Source organism: Eptesicus fuscus, chromosome 7 (genome assembly GCF_027574615.1).
Source record: "Eptesicus fuscus isolate TK198812 chromosome 7, DD_ASM_mEF_20220401, whole genome shotgun sequence".
Lineage (NCBI taxonomy): Eukaryota > Metazoa > Chordata > Mammalia > Chiroptera > Vespertilionidae > Eptesicus > Eptesicus fuscus.
In genome coordinates, this window is record NC_072479.1 from 69,982,781 (window position 1) to 70,005,585 (window position 22,805).

At 41.0% G+C, this 22,805-nt stretch overlaps 1 non-coding gene across 1 annotated transcript; it reads left to right on the forward strand.

Moving 5' to 3' along the window:
• Positions 1-10,652: 10,652 nt before the first annotated feature.
• LOC129149925 (U6 spliceosomal RNA) lies at positions 10,653-10,759 on the forward strand. Its single transcript, XR_008556710.1, has one exon. It is a non-coding gene; the product is annotated as a U6 spliceosomal RNA (small nuclear RNA).
• The last annotated feature ends 12,046 nt before the right edge of the window (positions 10,760-22,805 follow it).

Consider the following 22,805-nt stretch of genomic DNA (forward strand, 5'->3'; position numbering starts at 1 on the left):
AAACAGTAAAAAAATTTTAAAAGAAAGATAACAATTCCTGACCTTTACTTGTGGTAAATAAATAATAAAAAACATAAAGCACATACGTACATACATCAAAATGACAGAATTTTTTTTAAATAAATAAATGGGAGATGGTGATATAACTATGAAACAACATACATCGAGTCCGACATAACCCAAGGACTGCCTGTGCTGAAGAAAAGCTGAAGGAATTTCACAACCTAATTTCAAGACTTACTATATAACAAACAGGAAATCTGGAATTGGTGTAAGGATAAACCAGCTATATACTAATCAATGTATACTTCTGTACTTTTCTCCATGCTCATTTAACCATATATTAATAAATATAGAAGTATTTTAGTCGCTGTTTCATTAAATAGCATATGGTACATACTCTCCTGATTCTTGTTTTATTCAACAGACCATAACAATCTCTCCAGGTCACAGTGACAGCTCTAAGACATTTTTCATAACCACTTAAAATTCATCCTTATCCTATTGAAATTCACTTTGTTTCCAATTTTGGCCACTTGTGAACAATCCAAAAGTATTGGAAAGATTCCCAAGAGGGAGATTGCTGGATTGAACTATAACTTCAACATAACAAATATTGCCAGAATACTTCCTTTCATTAATACCCAGAAAGTTAATCTTTCCCCATCATTGACAATGGGTACCAACTTCTCAATCTATGTCATCTCATTGTTGTGTTTATTTAACAGGAAAAAGATCTGGTAAATTGAAGAAAGCAAATTCAAGGCCAATTTGGAAAACAGGAAACAAAACCTGAGCCATTGACCACAGGGTTCAGTCATCAAAAAGGAAAATAGCTCGGCCATTGTGGCTCAATGACTGAGCATCGACCCATGAACCAAGAGGTCACCAGTTGGATTCTCGGTAATGGCACATGCCTGGGGGTTGTGGCTTTGTCCCCTGTGGGGGCTGTGCAAGAGGCAGCTGCTCGAGGATGTTTCTCTCTCATCAATGTTTCTATCTTCCTATTCTTCTCTCTGTCTCTCTCTCTCTATAAATATATATATATATCCCTAACCGGTTTGGCTCAGTGGATAGAGCGTCAGCCTGTGGACTGAAGGGTCTCAGGTTCAATTCCGGTCAAGGACATGTACCTTGGTTGCGGGCACATCCCCAATAGGGAGTGTGCAAGAGGCAGATGATCGATGTTTCTCTCTCATCGATGTTTCTAACTCTCTATCCCTCTCCTTCTCCCTTCCTCTCTGTAAAAAATCAATAAATATATTTATATATATATAAATATATATATATATAATATATATATAAAAATATATACATAAATACGTAAATCATGGGAAATAGCCCAGCAATTCAGGTACTTAGAGCTTTGAAGTTGTTTTTGTTTTGTTTTTTTGGGGGGCGGCTACGAGTATAACCCCTTGACACATGAGTATAACCCCTACTTATCATCCTCCTAAATTCCTCTCAACTAAACCATAGCTCATCCACAAGAATTACTGCTCTCTTTCCCAACCACCTATCTTTGACCAACCATTCTGCAAATCAGCCAAAGTTCACCTGACTCCTCCGGCTAAGATGCCATCCTTTCACAGGTTAGATTGCTCATTTGAAGCCTTCTCATACCCAGCATTCTTGAATAAAGTTTTATGCTAACATAACAGTGTTCTGGTCCATTTTCTAAAATTGTGGTGCCTCCATTTCAATCAGAACTGGACCCTCTGCTGCTCAGCCCCCAGCCACATCAAGAAGAGAACATTACCCAAGACCCCTTGACGTATCACTTCAAACTGCAGGGACAGGCTGGCTGAGTAAGCCCTGTTCCTGATCTGTTCTTCATGTTGAAACTGTTCGAATAGGTAATTAGACATGAGCAGGATGAATGGATCAGACTTGAATAAAACAGAGAGGTAGGGAGTAAAATACAATCATCACAGACAGAAACAGGGAGAAAAGTACAAATACAGTTAAAATGACTTACAGCACCAAAAAGGCATTTTTGTTTGTTTGTTTGGTTGGTTGGTTGGTTTGGTGGCCTGACCAGGAATTGAACCCATGACCTTTTGGTTCATTAGACGACATTCAACCAACTAAGCCACACTGGCCAGGGCAAAAGGGCAAATCTTACAAGAGACCTGTAGACAAAGAAAATTCTAGGAAACCCAACAAGCCAAGCAGGCAAACTAAATTCTAGGAAGCCTACCAGCTAAAGGACCAATGGTACAAAAGGATTAAGACAGAATGTGGGAGGGGCAAGGATCAGATAAAAAACCAGAAGCTATGTTAGAGAGTGGGAATTTTTGAGCATGCTTCCAGAGAGGCCGTGGACTATGCCCCAGATAGAGATGTCAGTGCTGACACCAGGCCAAGCCTTGAGATATGGTCTCATGGCCCCTTCCCAGCACGTAGCCTTCTTTCACAGAACACTGTCAGCTTTCTGAAGAACAGGATGACCCTGTGAATAACATGGTCGTCATTGGCATGATCCTGATGTTGCTTGGGAAAAACTGTTTTGTCTTGGGTTACTTGTTCTGTAAAAACCGGATGTGGTTAATGTGCTTAAAAGCGGTCCTACACAAAGGGTCGCTGCTGCTCTCTGGTCTCCCTGCGTGGAGAATGGCAGAGCAGTCGCCGGGTCGCCCGGCCGCCCGGCTAATAAAGGCTCCCTAAATTTTAATTTGGTCTGGGCTCCAGTGGTCATTCACTCGCATCCGCTCCACAACAGCTACACCCACTCTGGGCACTGGAACCTCACGAGAGCTGCCTATCTGAGCCTCCTCCAATATACTTTCTTTCTTTTCTTTTCTTCTTATTAAATTTTATTGGGGTGACATTGGTCAACATGAACATATAGGCTTCATGTGTGGATTTCTAAGTTACAAAATCTGTCCACCACCCAAAGTCAAGCCTTCTCTTGTCGCTTCATATTAGATCCCCCATCATCCCCCACTTCCCCAGATGTACTTTCGCTTATAATAACATTTTGCTGCTTACTGCTGTCTTGTTGAGTTCTTTCCTCCGAGAGGCAACAACCTAATTTTGCTGATCCCCAGCACTGCTGGTGAAAAGCCACCTAAACCTCTACACTTTCTTACTGTCCATGGTGTAACCCTCTTGATTTGATTTGTTTTCACTACTCAGGGTCTCACAGAGGAGCTGGGCTTATAGTCCCAAGATGCTTTTCTGGCCTACTTATTTCTTATTTGTTCTTGTCATTTGAACATGGCTCAACATTGTGGGGACAAATAGCACTAAACATTGGAAGCTCTGGCAGGATCTTACCAATGACACATTAGAACTTCAGTGACCATTTTGGGGAAAATTGAATATGAATAAGATGATACATTTGCTTGGCTCCTTAGGTTCAAATGGTTAAGGTTCCAAATATTCAATGGTCAGCATTTTTAAAAAATATAAATTTCTTTATTGATCTCAGAGAGGAAGGGAGAGGAGAGAGAGATAGAAACATCAATGATGAGAGGGAATCATTGATTGGCTGCCTCCTGCACGCCCCCCACTGGGGATCGAGCCTGAAACCCAGGCATGTGCCCTTGGCTGGAATCGAACCTGGGACCCTTCAGTCCACAGGCAGAGCAAAGCATTGCAAGGGAAGGTTGGGATATTTTTCCAACCTCCTCTGGATTTCCCTGAGAGTATACCTGGTTTGCATAGAGGTTGACATCGATAAAAATAATGGCTCTGCCTCTCCTCCCCAAAAGATGTCAAGAGCCACACACAGTGGGTATGCAAAGCCCACGGGAGGAACCAGGTCAATGTCTCCTCGGTCGATTAATGCCCACTCCCGTTTCTTAAACAGAGAGGGAGGAGATGTCAGGAGCCAAGAGTCGGTCAAAGGATTAACTCTGACCTTCAGTAAGTTACTGAAACTAGGCCCACTTCCTCTTGCCTGAGGACAAAGCATTCCTTCTGTAGCCACCCTTCAACCGCCACACCCTTTATCTATAGTTACGACTTTAGCCGATTATCTAGGTCAGCCCCCACCCCTCCTAGGCATCCACCCTTCTAGAAATCACATATAAGGAACGCTGTAAAAATAAAGTTTTGAGGCTTGATCAGAAACCCCTTTGTCTTGCCTCCATTCTTTGCGTCCCTTGTCTGTTTCTCATTCTCTTAGGTGCGCCGCCTCGGTACCCCCGTTAGAAGACCCCGCAGGTCGGGGAAAGACGCTCTATCCACTGAGCCAAGCAGACTAAGGCGATGGTTAGCATTTTTAAATGGGCATGATATGACCTCGAAAAGAAAAATTCTAAAATTGCTGCCTTAGAAAAGGCTAATAAAAATATGGAGGATCTAAAATTCAATCTTAAAATTTCTTCTGCCTCTCTGGATCCAACCTTGGATTGACTTTACTCCTGGGCCCCTGTACTTGACTTATTCCTCCCCTTTGTTCTGCTCATTCTCTTCCTCCTGCACCTTCCCTAAGTCCTCTTCCCTTTCCTCCACTGATCCTTACTAAACACATTGGACAATACCCCTTCATGATGTCTTATAACATAAGTAAAAATGATAACCAAATTTGCTGACCTTATAGCTTTATACTTTGGTCATGATCAAGTTTGCATAATCTAGCGCTGGCCAGGTAGCTCAATTGGTTAGAGTCATCCTGATACACCAGGGTTGCAAGTTTGATCCCCAGTCAGGGTACATACAAGTATCAACCAATGAATGATAAGTAAGTGAAACAACAAATCAATATTTCTCTTCCTTCCCCTCTCTCTCTCTAAAATCAATCTATTAAAAAAAAATCTTATAAAAAATTTTTTTGCTAGTTATCTAGTTGAGAACTTTCCAAATCCTTCTAAGGAAAGAGGAAAATTCATTGCATAATTTATAATCTTCTTAGAAATTTATAGTTTGGCCCTGGTCAGTGTGGCTCAGTTGGTTGGAGCATCATCCCATTCACTGAAAGATCACAAGTTCAATTCCTGGTCAGAGCACTTACCTAGGTTGCTGGTTCGATCCCTGCTCGGGGCAAGTACGGGAAGCAATAGATCAATGTTTCTCACATTGATATATCTCTCTCTCCCTTTTCCTCTCCTTCTCCCTCCCTTTCTCTTTTAGATCAATTAAAAAGCAATAACAGCCCTAGCTGGCTTGACTCAGTGGATAAAGCATTGGCCTTCGGAGTGAAAGGTCCCAGGTTCAATTCCAGTCAAGGGCACATGCCTGGTTGTGGGCTCAATCCCCAGTGTGGGGCATGCAGGAGGCAGCCAATCAATGATTCTCATCATTGATGTTTCTATTTCTCCCTCTCCCTTCTTCTCTGAAATCAATAAAAATATATATATTTAAAAAAAACATATCCTAAGGTGAGGATTAAAATATATGATTTAAAATTGGGACACTCTGCCTTAGAAAAGGCTAATAAAAACATGGAGGATTTAAAAATAGTTCATCTCCTTAGGGGACACTCTTATATAATATGTGAATCTTCTGTCATGCTCTCCAGATACAAGTCTTAAAGAACCGATTCCAAGGGCACACTGCTAGAATATGAAAACCTGGACAATTTAGAGTTTCTTCTCATAACTGTCCCATCCTGCTCCCCTAAGGAACACAAACTCTGCACAGCAGTGAATTCCCTGCAAAGAATAGTGACTTTTTTTTTTTTTTAACCTCATAGGTGTTTGTTTGTTTGTTTGGTTGGTTGGTTAATCCTCACCGAGGATATTTTTCCATTGATTTTTTTTTTTAGAGAGTGGAAGGGAGAGGGAGAGACAGAGAAACATTGATGTGAGACACATTGATTGGTTGCCTCCTGCACGCACCCGGACCAGGGGCCAGGGAACCTGCAACCGAGGTACCTGCCCTTGACTGGAATCGAACCCGGAACTACTCAGTCCTAGGGCCAACGCCCTATCCACTGAGCCAACCCGGCTAGGGCTCTCATAGGTGTTTTTGGCTCATTTTATTTTTGTTTTTACTTAGACACTGTTAACCTAAACATAAAAAAGTCAAAGTCATAGTAATAGTGATAATGATAGGAAATAAGTAGAGAGTGTTACAATGTTATAGCAATAGAAAACAATCGAAGAGTGGTATAGGAAATGTAGAAAACTTGTTTTTTGTTAAATTGATAACCTGTTCTGCCGTCTGGCGTGGAGCATACCAAGAACCAAGAAGAGGATGATTGCTGTCTGAAGTTGGGGACCCGTTTTGAAGCCTGTTCTGATCCACAGCAGTCCAGGTGGTTATCAGTAACATACGTCATCACACAAGTGTTAATCAGAGTACAAGCTGGTTATCAATTACAGTGTCACTCAGAAGGTGTCTATCAGGTTTACATCTGCCATTCCTAAGGGTAGCATTCAGCTATGGTCTTATCTGTATGGTGCAGCTAGGGCTTGGCCAGAGTGGTCATTCCCTGTGCTCTTTAATATTTCACACAAGTATTTCACAAAAAATAATATTTCTACATTTCCTATAACACTCTTTCATTGTTTTCTATTGCTAAAACATTGTAACACTCTCTACTTATTTCCTATCATTATCACTATTACTAGGACACAGAGGCAACGGTGTTTATTTGAGATCCAAGAAGGATTGGAATTCTGGGAGGCACCGATTCATGCAGAAACCCAAATAGTGTTCCCATTAGGAGAAAGCAAGCGGTATTTATGAGAAAGGAAAGGTGAATAATTACAGGAAGAGAAGGAAGGACTTTCTATGGGTGCAGATAAGCTAGGGGAGGAATTTCTATAGGTGCAGATAAGCTAACATAGTGATGCTAATTGTAAAGAATGTCTTTGATTTCAGTCCTGTAGCTATGTGGGCTCTCCTGCAAACTTTGCAAATAGTTTGGAATACAAGGTTACTGTAGGCCTCTTCCAAAGGTTATTTTGCCCAGTTTTAACATTCCAAAGGTTTTTGAGGAGTAAGACTTACAAGGCAGTTTCTCTGGGATGGCAGCTCCAACTCCAGTTTGAAACAGCTCCTTTTATATTATTTTTATAACAATAACATTTTTTAAATCAGAAATGTTTACAATACAAAAGTAATGCAGAAATGTTGTAAAAATTTAATTTCCATCCAGCTGGTGTGGCTCAGTGGTTGATCATTGACCTATGAACAAGGAGGGCAGGGTTCAATTCCCAGTCAGGGCACATGCCCTGGTTGCGGGCTCAATCCCCAGAGGGGGCATGCAGGAGGCAGCCGATCAATAATTCTTTCTCATCATTGATGTTTCTATCTCTTTCTCCCTCTCCCTTCCTCTCTGAAATCAATAATAAAAATTTATTTTAAAAAATTTAATTTCCAGCTTTCAACCCAAGAAATAACCACTGTCTAATTTAATTTTGTGCCTGTACTTTCATAGCCTTGTCTGTGAATATACAATTATATTGAAAGGCAAAATTATTTGATAAATTTGTAAAATTCTTTGATAAACGTAAAATTTTTAAGAGCTTTTTAAAAAAATATATATTTTTATTGATTTCAGAGAGGAAGGGAGAGGGAGACGAAGATGGAAACATCAATGATAAGAGAGAATCACTGAACAGCTGCCTCCTGCATGCCCCGTACTGGGGATCAAGCCCGAAACTTGGGTATGCGCCCTTGACCGGAATCAAATCCGGGACCCTTCAGTCCTCAGGCTGACGCTGTGTCCACTGAGCCAAACCAGCTAGGGCTTAAGAGTTTTTTTAAATTGATTATAGAGTGGAAGAGAGAGAAGATAGAGAGAGAGAGGTTGCCTCTCACATAGGCCCAGACCAGGAATTGAACCTGCAAACTGGGTATGTGCCCTGACCGGGAATTAAATCCGCTATCTTTTGGTGCATGAGGCAATCCTCCAACCAACGGAGCCACACCGCCAAGGCAAACATGTAAAAGTTTTATTGAATAATGAAGGAACCAGCACATAAGAAAACAGTAGATTTGAGAAGCATTTGAAGAGCAGTCTTACATCAGAGAGCAAAAAAATGCCAAATAAGATTGCTAAATTAGTTGAGTGGTTAACTTCTTCAGAGCAATAAAAGGCCTATCATATTTGAGGTTAAAATATCTAGATTGTGGTAACCATCCTATCAACTTATCAAGTTTATAAGCAAAGCCAGTGATTGAGTTTCAGCCTGTGAACCAGGAGGTCACAGTTCAATTCCCGGTCAGGGCACAGCCTGAGTTGGGGGCTCCATACCCAGTATGGGGCATGCAGGAGGCAGCCAATCAATGACTCTCTCATCATTGATGTTTCTATCTCTCTCTCCCTTCCTCTCTGAAATTTAAAAAAAAAAAAAAGTTTACAAGCAAACTTCTAATCTTATAGATCAGTGTCTTTCTGCACCTTCATCAGATGTTGATGGTTGTCAAATATATACTTTAATTTCCCAAGAGCATCACATTAAGGCAGGTAGACAGTAAATGTTCAGGCATGTACAAAAATGTCAAGCAATTACCAGTAACTTTCCAAGTTTGAGATTAAATTTTTAAATATATATTATATATTTTTTAATTAAATATTTATTGTTGAAAGTATTACTTTCCCCCCCCACTGACCTCCTCTAGCCCACCCCTGTCCCCTGCCCCAGGCCTTCAGGACCCTATTGTCTGTGTCCATGGGTTATGCATATATGCATAGAAGTTCTTTGGTTGATCTCTTCTCACCCACCCACCCTCCCCCGCCTTCCCTTCGAGATTCCACAGTCTATATTGGAGCTTGGAGGGGATACGTGTGAGACATGACAAGCCAAAAATAGAAAATGGAGGCAACAGACTCCTATGTGAGGAGAGATTTAGAGCCCCTCCAGGTTGTGGTTTAATCAGTGGCATAACACCTAGGTGGTGGAGCCTTATAGCTTAAAGCTTTTATTTCTTTTTAGAAATAAGTGAGAGGGAGACTTATTAGGGACACTCCAGACTAAGGGTATAAGTACCCCAAAACCCCACCTAAGCAGGGCACTTGGTTTGATTTCAGCCTGCTGAGTTGCCAGCTCAGACTCTGCGTGTATCCCTTTTCTGCAAATAAATTATCGCTTTTGCTGCTATTTATTGCCTCTTATTTGAATTCGTTCCTACAAGAAGACAAGGACAGAGGACACTGAGAGATTTGCGACGCAGGAGACAAAACACAGAGAGTCCAGCCGATTAAAAGGGGGAGGTTTTAATCTTGTGCTCCCAGGCGAAATTCGCTGGTCCGAGGGTGGGCCAGGGAAGTTCGAGCCAAAAAAGGACACAGGTACTTCTTTTATACAGCTGTTTAGTGGGGGGAGGGCGGAGGGCTTGAGATGTGTGGAATTTCCGCCTCAGGCCAGGGGTTTAGGAAGACGTCAGTTATCTCTGTCACTATCTACCTTGCAGATGCATGCATCGGCTCTGGATGGCTCTGGACTCTCCCCCCTTGCCTCGACCTAATAGACACAGAGAGCTATCTCTAGCCAGAGGCCACCCTAACCACATAACCTAATATACATTCTTGATAACCTATAATTAAGTCACTGCCCCTTTCTCCACAAACTGGTCTTGTAAGACCTGTTACCTAAATGCTCACATTTTACAAAGGCCATAAACCATGAACAACACACAACCCCTGGAGGGGGTTATCAGCACTGGCACCAGGCCAGGCCCTTAGATATGATCTCAAAACCCCCATCCCAACCTACGGGGCTTTTTGCAAAGCCCAGGAAAGATCAGGACGTCCCCATCCATATTTGGGGGGACAAAGAAACCAAAAGGGGATAAAAGAAGGGCTTCCACCATATTGGTTTGCTCAGACTCTGGAGGCGACTCCTCTGAGACCGCCGGCGTAATTTCTCTAAGCGTTGTTTGGGTTTCTTCAGTCTTCTACAACACACAACACACAACACACTTTGTCAATTCAAAATTATAAAGGTATTTCCCTAAAAAATTTTTTTCTGGTAACCTTATATCTCTGTTTATCTTTGGATTTTTAAATCTCTCTCCTCCCAAAATATTTATTATTTGGTGTAATGTAAGGATCATTTTTTCATCAAAACAGACAAAACATCATGTTGGGGAGCACAAGAAACTTGTGAAGCAGGAATTTGGGGGGAACATAGGCAGGCTTAGAGATTTTTTAGAATTGGGGTCCATGGAAAAATGTGGGGCTGCAGACTGGGAGAAGGCACATTTCCATAACACAAGGAAGCCAGGTGCAGTTCATTTCCACAAGACAAGGAGGCAACAGGTATATTTCCATAAGACAAGGGAACTGGAAGTAGCCAAGAAAGGTCTATATTTACAAAATAAAGAGAAGGAAGCCCTTCATCCAGAAGGAGAAGAAGAAAGCCCAAAGGGAATAGGAAAACAATAGGGAAGGGGGCGGGGGGAGGAGAGCCCAGAAGTTACTATAGTAACCAGATTAAGGGAATAGTGACCAATCAGAGGGGCTATCAAGGCACCAGGATCTGCAGCCTATATAAGCCACAGGGAAAAGGAACTCAGTGGGACCCTTTTCCCCCTCCCTGAGTGGGAGTCATTTCTGTGGGACTCTTTCCCACGCCCCATGTGGGAGTCTGTACTTGTTGTTCAATAAATCTCCACCTTTACTATACCACTTTCTGTCCGTGGATTCATTCTTCGATTCTGGCGGACAAAGAATCCGGGTTCCAGGCCAAAAATTTGGTATCACTTGGTTGGAAAGTTGTAAGGAAGATATTCTGATAAAAGGGAAGTGTGCGGGGCTCGCTTCAGCAGCACATATACTAAAATTGGAACGATACAGAGAAGATTAGCATGGCCCCTGCGCAAGGACGACATGCAAATTCGTGAAGCGTTCCATATTTTACAAAAAAGAAGAAAAAAAAAAGGGAAGTGTGTGGAAGGCCACCTGCCCTGCTTATCAGAATTGCAACTTAGGGGAGTGTCAAAGGCAGCGCCCCTAATTATCCCTTGACCTTTCCAAACAAGTCTGTGTGCCTATGCAGACCCCCGGGTGTTTACTGGAATCCTTATGCTGAATCCCTGGATGCCCTTGCCCAGAGGACAATGTAAACACATGTGTTCTCCCAAGATTACTCACCCTACTGATTGTATCTAAAGATAAAAATTCTAATAAAGGCCAAATGAGGCAGGCAATCAGCTGGGCAAGCCCCTTCACTCTCTCTTTCATAGTCAAACTGTGTCCGAGTAATCTGTTCATCTGTCATTCAGGGGCTGCTGGTCGGCCCCAGCAACATCACTTCTTGAATGTGTGGACGAAAGGGGCCACATGCTAACCTGACAAGCTCAGGGAAGGCCTGCATGTTGGTCTTGCAAAACTCAGAGACCTAAAGTAACCACAAAGGATGGTCTGAAATGAAACTTTAACTAAAAGCAGTTGTGGTGGGTAGTTACATCCTACACTAGTATCTGTAAGGTTCGAGAGGCAGGAAACGGGAGCTGGAGACCAAGACACGTTAAAGAGGAGGTTTATTCCACACTAACGAGCGAGATTCATTCAGAAACCAGGATTAGAGGAGGGGGAGGAGAAGAAGAAGGGACCCAACCAGGCTGACTAGCAGACTGGGAGAACAGCAACACGTGGAGCGGTGAAGACACCTTTTGAGGGGAGGAAGAGGAAGGGGTGGGACCCAGGGCAGAATGGGAAGGGGTGGGACCCAGGGCACTCAGCACGCACTGATTGGTGGTTCAATGTCTTGGAGAGGTCCCAGCGGGGAAACGCTGGGAATGTCCTACTCTGCCCACCAGTTGGGAGGGAGGGAGGATCTATCAGTATCTTCACTGACAAGGTCAACCTTTACCTTAACTGAGCCTATCTGTCTTTTTTGCATCTATGATAAGATACTCTTGAAATATCTGGATAACTTGTGACTTACCTTCCTCTGGACCCCTTAGGGCACAACCTAATGTGCCTGGGCACCAAGACAGATACCACAAATTCCTTCATTGTTATGGTAATTGTTCCTGCACCCACCTAAGTATGTGCCTATCATTTTACTTTCTATCCAATCCCAGGGGTTTCCCTGCTTTGCTTTCTCCCACCTTTTTAGTCTATCACCAATGGATTTCATGTAACCCACCTACATCCCTTTCCTTTTATTGCAATGTATAAATACAGATGTAACCAGCCATTCTCCAGAGCATTATTTCAATTCATGGAGGTTCTGCTTCCCAGCATATGTCAACAGTTTGGCTCAAAGAAGCTCACAAAAATTCTTTACAGGTTTCAATGGTTTTTTACATTAACAAATAGTTCATCTTTTCCTGATTTGAAATTAAACTTAGGATACTATGTAATATGTAAATATGTCATGATTCTATGTCTGAACTTCCTTTTCTTTCAGTGTCCAAGTTGTCTAAAACTGCTTTTATATGACAATGTTTTGATAGTTTATATTTTTTATATCTGGGAGAGCATGCCCCTTATGTTTATTCTTCTATTTAAAATTTTTTTATGTGAGCTGAAACCGGTTTGGCTCAGTGGATAGAGCGTCAGCCTGTGGACTGAAAGGTCCCAGGTTTGATTCCGGTCAAGGGCATGTACCTTGCCCTAACCGGTTTGGCTCGGTGGATAGAGCGTCGCCTTTGGACTCAAGGGTCCCAAGTTCGATTCCGGTCAGGGGCATGTACCTTGGTTGCGGGCATATCCCCAGGAGGGGGTGTGCAGGAGGCAGCTGATCGATGTTTCTCTCTCATCGATGTTTCTGACTCTCTCTCCCTCTCCCTTCCTCTCTGTAATAAATCAATAAAATATATATATATAAAAAAAAGGGCATGTACCTTGGTTGTGGGCACATCCCCAGGATGATCAGGAGGCAGCTGATCGATGTTTCTAACTTTCTATCTCTCTCCTTCCTCTCTGTAAGAAATCAATAAAATATATTTTAAAAAATTTTATTTATGTGAAGCTACTCTTTCAGATGCTCTTCTTTAAAAAATTTTCTTTCTTTTTTTAAAAATGTTTAATAATTGATTTACAGAAATAGAGGAAGGGAGATGGGGAGAAAGAATCATCAATGTGAGAGAGGAACATTAATCGGCCACCTCCTGCACACTCTCTACGGGGGATCGAGTTCGAAAACTATGCCAGGACCCCAACCAGGAATCACAACAGCAATCCTTTGGTGCATGGGACAGTGCCCAACCAACTGAGCCGTACCAGCCAGGGCTCCAGATGCTCTTTTTTATTAGTACACTAGAGGCCCGATGCAGAAAATTTGTGCAAGGGTAGGCCTTCGCAGCCCCGGCTGCCTCTGCTGCTGCCTCGCAGCCCCACCCACTGATTGTTCTGGAAGGGTGTTCTGCTGTCTGGTCTAATTAGCATATTAGGTCTTTATTATATAAGATTATACTCTTTTGAATTGATAGAAATAGGATTTTGGAATCTTTGAGTAAGTTCAATGTCAAACTGTTTCTCAAAGAACTTGTGCCACCGTACACTCCCAAGAACAGAGCATGAAGATTCTTATTGCATCAAATGTGGATTTATCAACCTTTTACACCTTCATTCTGGTGGCCATAAAGGAATAACTTATTGTGCTTGTACTAATGATGATGGAGGTTAGCATCTTTACATGTCTATTTGCCATTTGAAATTCCTGTTTGGTATAATGTCTAAGACTTTAGTATAGCCCTGCTCAGTTGATTGGAGCCCAAACCTGTACACCAAAAGGCGGCAGTCTCCATTCCTGGTCAGGGCACATACCTAAGTTGCAGGATTGAGCCCTGGTTGGGGTGCATACGGGAAGCAACCAATTGATGTTCTGTCTCACATTGATATTTCTCTCCCTCCCTCCCTCCCTCTCTAAAATCAATGAAAAACATGTTCTCAAGTGAGGATTAAACACACACACACACACACACACACACACACACCACCACCAACAACAACTTGTGTACATTTGGGGAGGAGAGGTTTATATTTTCTTTGTTTTTAATTATTATTTAAGTTTACATTTTTGATACATCTGGAATTAATTTTCATGTAAGGTAAGTTGTAGGTGTCCAACTATCACTTTCCAGATGTCTAGTCACTTGTGACATAACAAATTATTGAATAATCTACTCCAGATCATTGATAATTATAGTCAGAAATTTTGTACAAGTATCTATCTATCTATCTATCTATAGTATATCTATATATCTAAAAGGCTAAGTGACTGACTGTCCATCTGATCCCGACCCGCCAGTACATATGACATGCACTGGCAATTTAAAAATAAACGTTGAGCCCTAGCTGGTTTTGCTCAGTGGGTAGAGTGTTGGCCTGTGGACTGAAGGGCCTGGGTTCAATTCCAGTCAAGGGCACATTCGGGTTGTGGGCTCGGTCCCCAGTTGGGGACATGCAGGAGGCAGGCGATCAGTGATTCTCTGTCATCATTGATGTTTCTGTCTCTCCCTCTCCCTCCCTTTCTGAAATCAATAAAAATATATTTAAAAAAAACAACAACATTGACTCGCACATGTGAGATACATATAAAGCTGTCACTGGTGCCAATCGCACACATGTGTTTCAATCTGTCATTGTCAATCATGAATTTGGTTGACACTTCTATTATAGAGAAAGAGTGAATAGCAATATTAAAATATTTCTTCTAATTAATGTCCTTTCAATGTGCACGAATCTGTGCATGAGGCAACTAGTGTGTATATACATCCTATTAAGACTTCCTTTGTATTGTATAGAATGCATAGATAAACTAGAGAACGTCCTTGGTTTTGTTGTTGTGTTTTTTTGTTTGTTTATTTCTTACATTGAATTCTTCAGTCCAGGAGCATGGTATGGTTTCTCCATTTATTCAGGTAACTTACTACCTTTTTATACAGCTTTATCATTTTCTCCTCAAATAATCTAGTTTCTCTTGCTGTTATAAAGATTTTCCCATTGTTTTCAGATTGCTATTTTTATATTGATATTTAGAAATTATAGTAAAATACGTATAACATAACATTTAACACTATAACAAAATTTAAATGTACAATTCAGTGGCATTAAGTACATTCATAATGTTGTACAAACATCACTACTACCCTCTGATTTATTCCTACATTTATCTTATTTCTGTCTACATTATTGAATTAGCTCCCTCTCTTTTCTTTTCTTTTTAATTTTCCAGAGAGGAAGGGAGAGTGAAAGAGCCAGAAACATCAATGATAAGAGAGAATCATCAATTGGCTGCCTCCCACATGTTCCCTATTGGGGATCAAGCCTGCAACCCGGGCATGTGCCCTGACCAGAAACCAAACCGAGAACTCCTGGCTCATAGGTCAATGCCCAACCACTGATCCAAGCCAGCTGGCCTAAAGCATCTCTTGATAGACAATCTAAATTGCAAAAACATTAATAACTAAAAGTTGGAAAGCATTTACAACAACCGTTATATTTTTCATAAATTAATTTTGTAACAGAACTTTCCATCAAGTCTAGGGCAAGGCAATGAAGGATTTGGTTACTTGGGAGATTTACAGTAATCAAGAAATAATGAGTGATTCAAAAATTGTTGATTGGAAAAAATCCAATCACCCACCTTGCCTTCTCCCATCATCATTTAATCTTCCTTACATTTCCTTCGTAATTCCAAATGCATAAAAGAAATTGCAAGCTGTCATTCGGAGAAACATTTTTCTCACTCTCTTGAGATCTTGCTTTCAGATGCATCCTCTGTTTGGCTCAAATAAACTCTTCAAAATTTTTTTCTACAGCTTTTGACATTCTTATGTCAACAAGAACAAGTTGCTCCACAATGTACCACATTTGAGCAGAAGACAATCAAGGCTCAACAGACCCAGAAAAACTTTTACCTCCCTCTTCACTGACTAGAAGAATTTAAATAGAGGCCTGGTGCAGGGAGAGAACTGTCACCCGAAATAACTACAGAGTATGGGCCTAGGTGTGCTGGGCTGAGGGAATTAGGCAGCGCTGTTTCTTCAGAGTCCTCTCTCTGTCCCACTGCTCTCTCTGCACAGCATGGTAAACATTTGTTTACCAAACACTTGCTCTTTCCATCTTCCGTGAATTGTCTTCCTTCCTTTTGAAGCTCCAGACCCCTGCCGCTTCTCCTTAGCATAAGATGGCATATAAGCCTCAATTACCTGACTCTCTGAGAGCCTCTTTTGATTTTTTGGGGCTCCCCTACATACAAACTTAAATTTTTTTTTCTCCTGTTAATAGGTTCTATGCCAATTTGATTATTAGACCAGCCAAAACAACCTGGAAGAGTAGAAAGAAATGTTCCTCCCCTACAGTCATCATGAGGGAAGTCATTATCTCACATCATGAGAAGGCTAGATGTAGGCTATTCTGCCTTTTAACTTTATATGGCACACACACAAATTTTTGAGAATCTTTTAAGGAAAGAAATACACCTTGTGATTTTATTACCTTTAGGATGTCCTATGAAGGGCTTGGGGATTTATGCACCTTTAGGGACCACCCTAAAGTAAGCACATTAATTATGGTTACTTTCGTCCAGCAAGTTCAGAAGTAGCCATTTAAATAAAGCTGCCACCTGAGTCCTCAGTCTTCTAGTCCACTCTGGGGATTTATTAAGTTCAGTTGAGGCTCTTTTTATAAGATCAGTCTTTATGCTTAAGCATCTCACATTACTAAGATTGCACAAGAGGGAAAAAAAAGAAAGAAAAAAGATTGCACAAGAGGACTCCACTATTTCCAATCCACTGAATTAATGACAAATAAATGGCAGAACTATTGAAAAATAGATAGAAATTTGTGCTGCCCAAGAGAATTAATTTTGTCAACAAGTTCTAACAAATTTGGGTCCTCAGTTAACCTCTTCTTCTTTAAAAAAAAAAAATCTATATTGTTAAAAGTATTACATATGTCCCCTTTTCCCCCTATTAACCCATTCTAGCCTCCCCCCCACTCCCCTCCTCCCCCCAGTTAACCTCTTCTTGAAACTTTTCCCACATCCAACATGTCTTTGGTTTACATCAACTCTTAGCACACTAGTCTATTAGTTCTCAGTCTTAATTACTTCTGTTCCAATCCAGGCTTCACATTGCCACCTCCCATACCTCACATACACTGTAATATGTGCTGTGGGAAGAAAAAAATGATACAAACCCTGACCTAATGGAGCTTGGAATTTTAGAGGAAGCAAGATATATAGGCATTATATATATATTGCCCAGTGGCTCAGTTGGTTGAGTGTTGTGCCATGCACCAAAAGATTGCCAATTTGATTCCCTGCCAGGGCACATACCCAGGTTGCTTGCAGGTTTAGGGTACACGTACTGGAGGCAACAGATCAATCTTTCTCTCTCTTTCTCTCTCTCTCTCTCCGCCATCTCTCTAAAACCAATAAAAACATTTTTTAAAAATTAAAAATTAGACATATAGACATTGTAAAAATAATATTAATGGAACCATTTCAAAATGGAGCTGGAGCTGCCATCCCAGAGGAACTACCTTGCATGTCTTATTCCCCAAAACTTTGCCTAACACTGGGCAAAATAACATTTGGACTGGGTGACAGTGTTGCACGGTAAATTAGCAAATGAGATACACGACGCCTTAATGTGCCAATTAATTAGGAGTAGTTTACAGCATGTGGCCCAGAGGGAGGTGTCTCTTCCAAATCTCTGAGCCCCCCATACAGGAAGTTTCCCGTATTTATACTTTTCCGAGCCTCTTTGTTTGCAGATATTACAAAGGGCTCTGTGTGAGTTATTGTTACAGACAGTTGTAACCTTGAATACATAATGAATTTGTACTTGGCATAAGAATATGGGAATTGTTATCAGTATTAGTCTATTTTAGTCTATTACATTGGATGGCTAGCTTGCAAGGTCAGACAGTTAAGTTTATCTTTTTCTATTATTTGAACTAAAAACAAAGTCATTTTACAGAATAACAGACTTCCTTAAAGTGACAGAGTTTATAATGACAGTTTACAGGACTAGGGACTATCTAACAATAGCAGAGAATTCAAACAGCAGTTTTATACAAGACTAGAGGCCCGTTGCAGGAAGATTCCTGCAAGAATAGGGCTTCCTGCGGCCTGAGCGATGCAGAGAAGGGAGCGAAGCCCACTGAGGCGGGCTTCCCTCCCACTGCTGCCACCACCGCCGCCCCACGCTTTCCCTCCTGCCGCCGCCGCCTTGCTTTCTGCTTTCCCTCCCTCTTCCTTCTACACTGCCTTCAGTCTTCGCTTCAAATCTGCGTATGCAAATTAACAACCATCTTTGTTGGGTTAATTTGCATACTCGCTCTGATTGGCTGGTGGGCATAGTGGAGTGATGGTCAATTTGCATGCTTCTCTTTTATTAGTATAGATGGAGGTTACTATGCTTCAATAGCAGCAATGTATTCCAAACTACTATTTGCATAGATAACAGGAAAGCAGACATTATTACTACTAGACTCAAAATTAAAGGCATTCTTTAGAATTAGTATTACTATACTAATTGTAGTTAACGTATGTGCATCTATAGAAATTTTTCCTTTAGTGTATTAACACCCATAGAAACTCCTTCGTTCTATTCATATAATTATTTCCCTTCCCTTTCTCATATATACCCCTTGCTTTCACTTCCTAATCAGAACTCTATTTATATTTCTGCTGTTAGAGAGTGGGAATTTTTTTTTTTTTTTTTTTTTTAGCAAAGGTGGAAATTTATTGAAGAACAAGTACAGACTCCCACGTGGGGAGGGGGAAAGAGTCCCCGAGAGTGGGAATTTTTGAGCATGCTTCCTCCTAGTTGACTTGGCCATAAATCCCAGCTGCAACTCACAAAATAGTCCATGAGAACAGGATGCCAGTAAACCTTACAAGGTAGATCACTGCCAACTTTCCTGATAACGGGATGCAGTTATGTACTCCCACTGTCAACTTTCCTGATAACAGGATGCAGTTACTTACTCCACCAGGTGTCAGGACCCTGTAAATAACATGCTGACATTACTTAAGAAAAACTACTTTGTTTTAAATTGTTTTAAACAGGATGTAGTGAATGTGTTTAAAAACTGTCGTTCATTAAGGATTGGGGCTGCTCTCTGAGCTCGCTGCATGGAGAGAGAGCGATCAGCCGGCCGGTTATTAAAGGCTCCCTAAATTTTAATTTGGTCTGGACTCCAGTGGTCGTTTACTCGTGTTCATTCCACAACACTGCCTGAATTAATGCTTCCCAAATAGCTATCCTTTTGGATCTCAAATAAATACTTGTTGCCTTTCACTTTTTGTCTTTTCACTTTGGCCTTTTATTTTTAGGTTAACAACATTAAGCTATTGCAACCATGATCTTTTCTTTCTGTTTTTTACTTTCCTTTGGTTCAAACTGCCCTTACCCAGCACCCTGACTCACCCACCTTCCTGTTCCTTACAAGTCCACTCCCTTGTTTAATCATTAAGCCTTTAGGATAATGGAGTTCTGCTCAGCATCCAGAACTTAAAACAAGGTCTTGGGTTTGTTGACCACAGAGACCAGAGTTTTCAATCAAACTAAAGATAACACCTTGGCTTTAGCTGGGTAGCTCAATTGATTAGAGCATCATCCTGATACATCAGGATTACAGGTTCGATCCAGTCAGGGCACATACACGAATCAACTAATGAATGCATAAATAAATGGAACAACAACAAATTGATGTTTCTCTCTCTCTCTCTCTCTCTCTCTCTCTATCTCTCTTCCTCTTTCTCTCAAATAAATTAAAAACAAAAAATATATAACATCTTGGCCTACATTGTATTTTAGCGTGAGACCCAAGAAAGCAGAAGAATCCCACTAAACAAATCCTTGCAAAATCAGACAGAATGAAGTCATGGTTGACATCAGGACCACATGCAATAATCAATTATGGCCCTAGCTGGTTTGGCTCAGTGATAGAGCATTGGCCTTCGGACTGAAGGATCCCGGGCTCGATTCCAGTCAAGGGCACATGCCTGGGTTGCGGGCTTGATCGCCATTAGGGGGCATGCAGGAGGCAGCCAATCAATGATTCTCTCTCATCATTGGTGTTTCTATCTCTCGCTCTCTCTCTCTCCCTTCCTCCCTGAAATTAATAAAAATGTATTTAAAAAAATAATTATCAATTATGCTTTACCCTAGCACCAAGCAATCAGTAGACACCATGACCCCAATTCCTTTAGTTACCATGATTAATTACTTTTTCCCTATATAATTCATCCCCTGGAAGGCATTAGGAAGCCAGGTCTTTAAGCATTAGCTCTCCTGTGACTCATGGTGCCATCTCCTAAACCAATAAATCCTTATTTCTTGGCTGCAAACTCCTGTTTGTGTCTTTGATGCACATAGCCAAATGGATTCCTTCTGTCCAGTAACACTATTATAAATCAATATAAAGAGCTGATTTGAAAATGAGAGTTAATTCTAAAAGGTGGAAAGTTTCTCATCATATGCCATGAGTAGTAAAAGATTTTAAAGAATTTTATTTATTGAGTGGTTTTTATTTTATTGTTAAAGAGAGAGTAGTGAGAGAAATATTGATTTGTTGTCCCACCCACTTTTGCATTCCCGTGTTGCCTCCCACGTGTACCCCAATTGGGGATCAAACACACAACCTTGGCAGATGGGGACAAGGTAATTAACTGCTTTTGTATTTCTGCTTTTAACATTTTCTCTTTCTCTTTAACCTTTGCCATTTTAATTATGATGTGTCTTGGTGTGGATCTCCTTGGGTTCATCTTGTTTGGGACTCTCTGCGCTTACTGGACTTGTATGTCTACTTTCTTTATCAGATTAGGAAAGTTTTTTGTCATTATTATTTTTTAAAAATATATTTTTATTGATTTCAGAGAGAAAAGGAGAGGAAGAGAGAGATAGAAACATCAATGATGAGAGAGAATCATTGATTGGCTGCCTCCTGCATGCTCCCCACTGGGGATCAAGCCCGCAACCTGGGCATGTGCCCCTGACTGGAACTGAACCTGGGACCCTTCAGTCCACAGGCCAACACTCTCTCCACTGAGCCAAACCAGCCAGGACTGTTATTATTTTTTCAAATAGATTTTACATTCCTTGTTCTCTCTCGTCTCCTTTTGGTGCATGGGATTATGCTCAACCAACTGAACCACACTGGCCAGGGCTATCTTATGAATCACTTAAATAACAATGTCTAAAGTTAATCAACATCTTTGTCTCCTCGAGAAGATAAACCTCTCATATATTTTAATATTATGTAGGATCTTCTTGCTTTTAAATTTAAGTATCATTAAATATTATTATTGTGTTATAGTTGATATTTCTTTAGATTTATCCAAACATTTACTCCCTTTTACCCTCTGTTTCTTCTTGTATCTTAGACCTTTCATCTGAGATCACTTTCCTTCTGGATAAGCATTTTCTATCTTGGAGATTCCATTTATTAGTCTGAAAATGATTTTATTTTGCCTTCATTCTTGAAATGTTTTCACTGGGTTTAGAATTTCAGCTTGTCAGTTACTTATTCTCAGCACACTAAAGATAAAATTTTATTATCCTGTGGATTACACTGTTCCTAAACCAGGTGTCACTAACTCTGTTTCTTTGAAGAGTATATCTTTTTCTCTCATGCTCTTTTATGAGTCTCTTTGCCATTGTAGTTACATAATTTCAATATTGAGGGATCTAAGTATGAATTTCTTTTATTTGTATCTAAAACAATAGCCTTAAAAAAGCATATATAAAGCAAAGACTGACAGAATCACCAGAAGAAAGAGAACATTCCTCTACCATCATAGCAGAGGAACTTAATATATCTTTCTAGTAACTGACAGAAAATATTCAGCAAGAATATAGAAGATTTGCCCTGGCTGGGTGGCTCCGTTGGGTGGAGCATTGTCCCATACCCCAAAAGGTTGTGGGTTCTCTTCCTGGTCAGGGCACATACCTAGGATGAGCATCCCAGTCTGCTGTGTACCGAAGGCAACTGATCCATGTTCTCTCTCACATCGATGTTTCTCTCTCTAAAATCAATAAACCTATCCTCAGATGAGGATTTAAAAAAAAAAAAAAAAAAGGAACACAGAAGATTCTATCTATGTGATTTATAAAATTACCATAATGTAACACAGAATACTGCACTGATGAGGGCAAAAACCACATTCTCTTGCCCTGGCCAGTGTGGCTCTGTTGGTTGGAGCATCGACTGGTGCACTGAAAGCTCTCGGGTTGATTCCTGGTTGGGACACATACCCAGGTTGCAGGGTTTGATCCACAGTCAGGGTGTGTATAGGAGGCAACCGAAGGATGTTTCTCTCTGTCTTTCCCCCTTTCCCTTTCTCTCTTTCTTGAAAATCAATAAAAACACATCATCAGATGAGAGGGGGGAAAAACAACAACACAAAAAACACATTCTCTTTAAGCACACATGAAAATTTTATTAACTGAATATGTATTTGGCCATAAGGCAAATCTCAATGAAGTTCACAGGATTGAAATCACATATATGACATTCTCTGACTATAATGCTATTAAGCTATTAAATTACAAATAGCAAAATAACTAGAGCTCGGTCGGTATGGCTCAGTGTTTGAATATTCTATTGAGATCTTCCCCTGAGACCTTCCCTAAAATCTCCATCCTTAAAACCCTTAGGGTGGAGGACTCCCAGAATTCCTCCCTGGAGTTCACCAATGCCTTTCCTCCCCCCCACACCTCCCCCCCCCCTCCGCCCCCCTCTAGGCAGGTTACTTGGCTTCCTCCCTCCCAAACTCCAAGAGCCCTTTCTTTACCTCCATAACTCATTTCCTAAGCCCATTTCTTCTAGGAATTACTTTTCCTACCTCTGTAATTTACTCAGTAAATGTTCTCTTACAGTTTGGGTCTTGGCTCTGAATTCTTTCCTAGCCAGAATCCAAGTCTGAACCCAGGTTTGGTCAGACCCCACCAGTCATACACCTGGTGCCATTCCTGCCACCTACAACATTATCAGG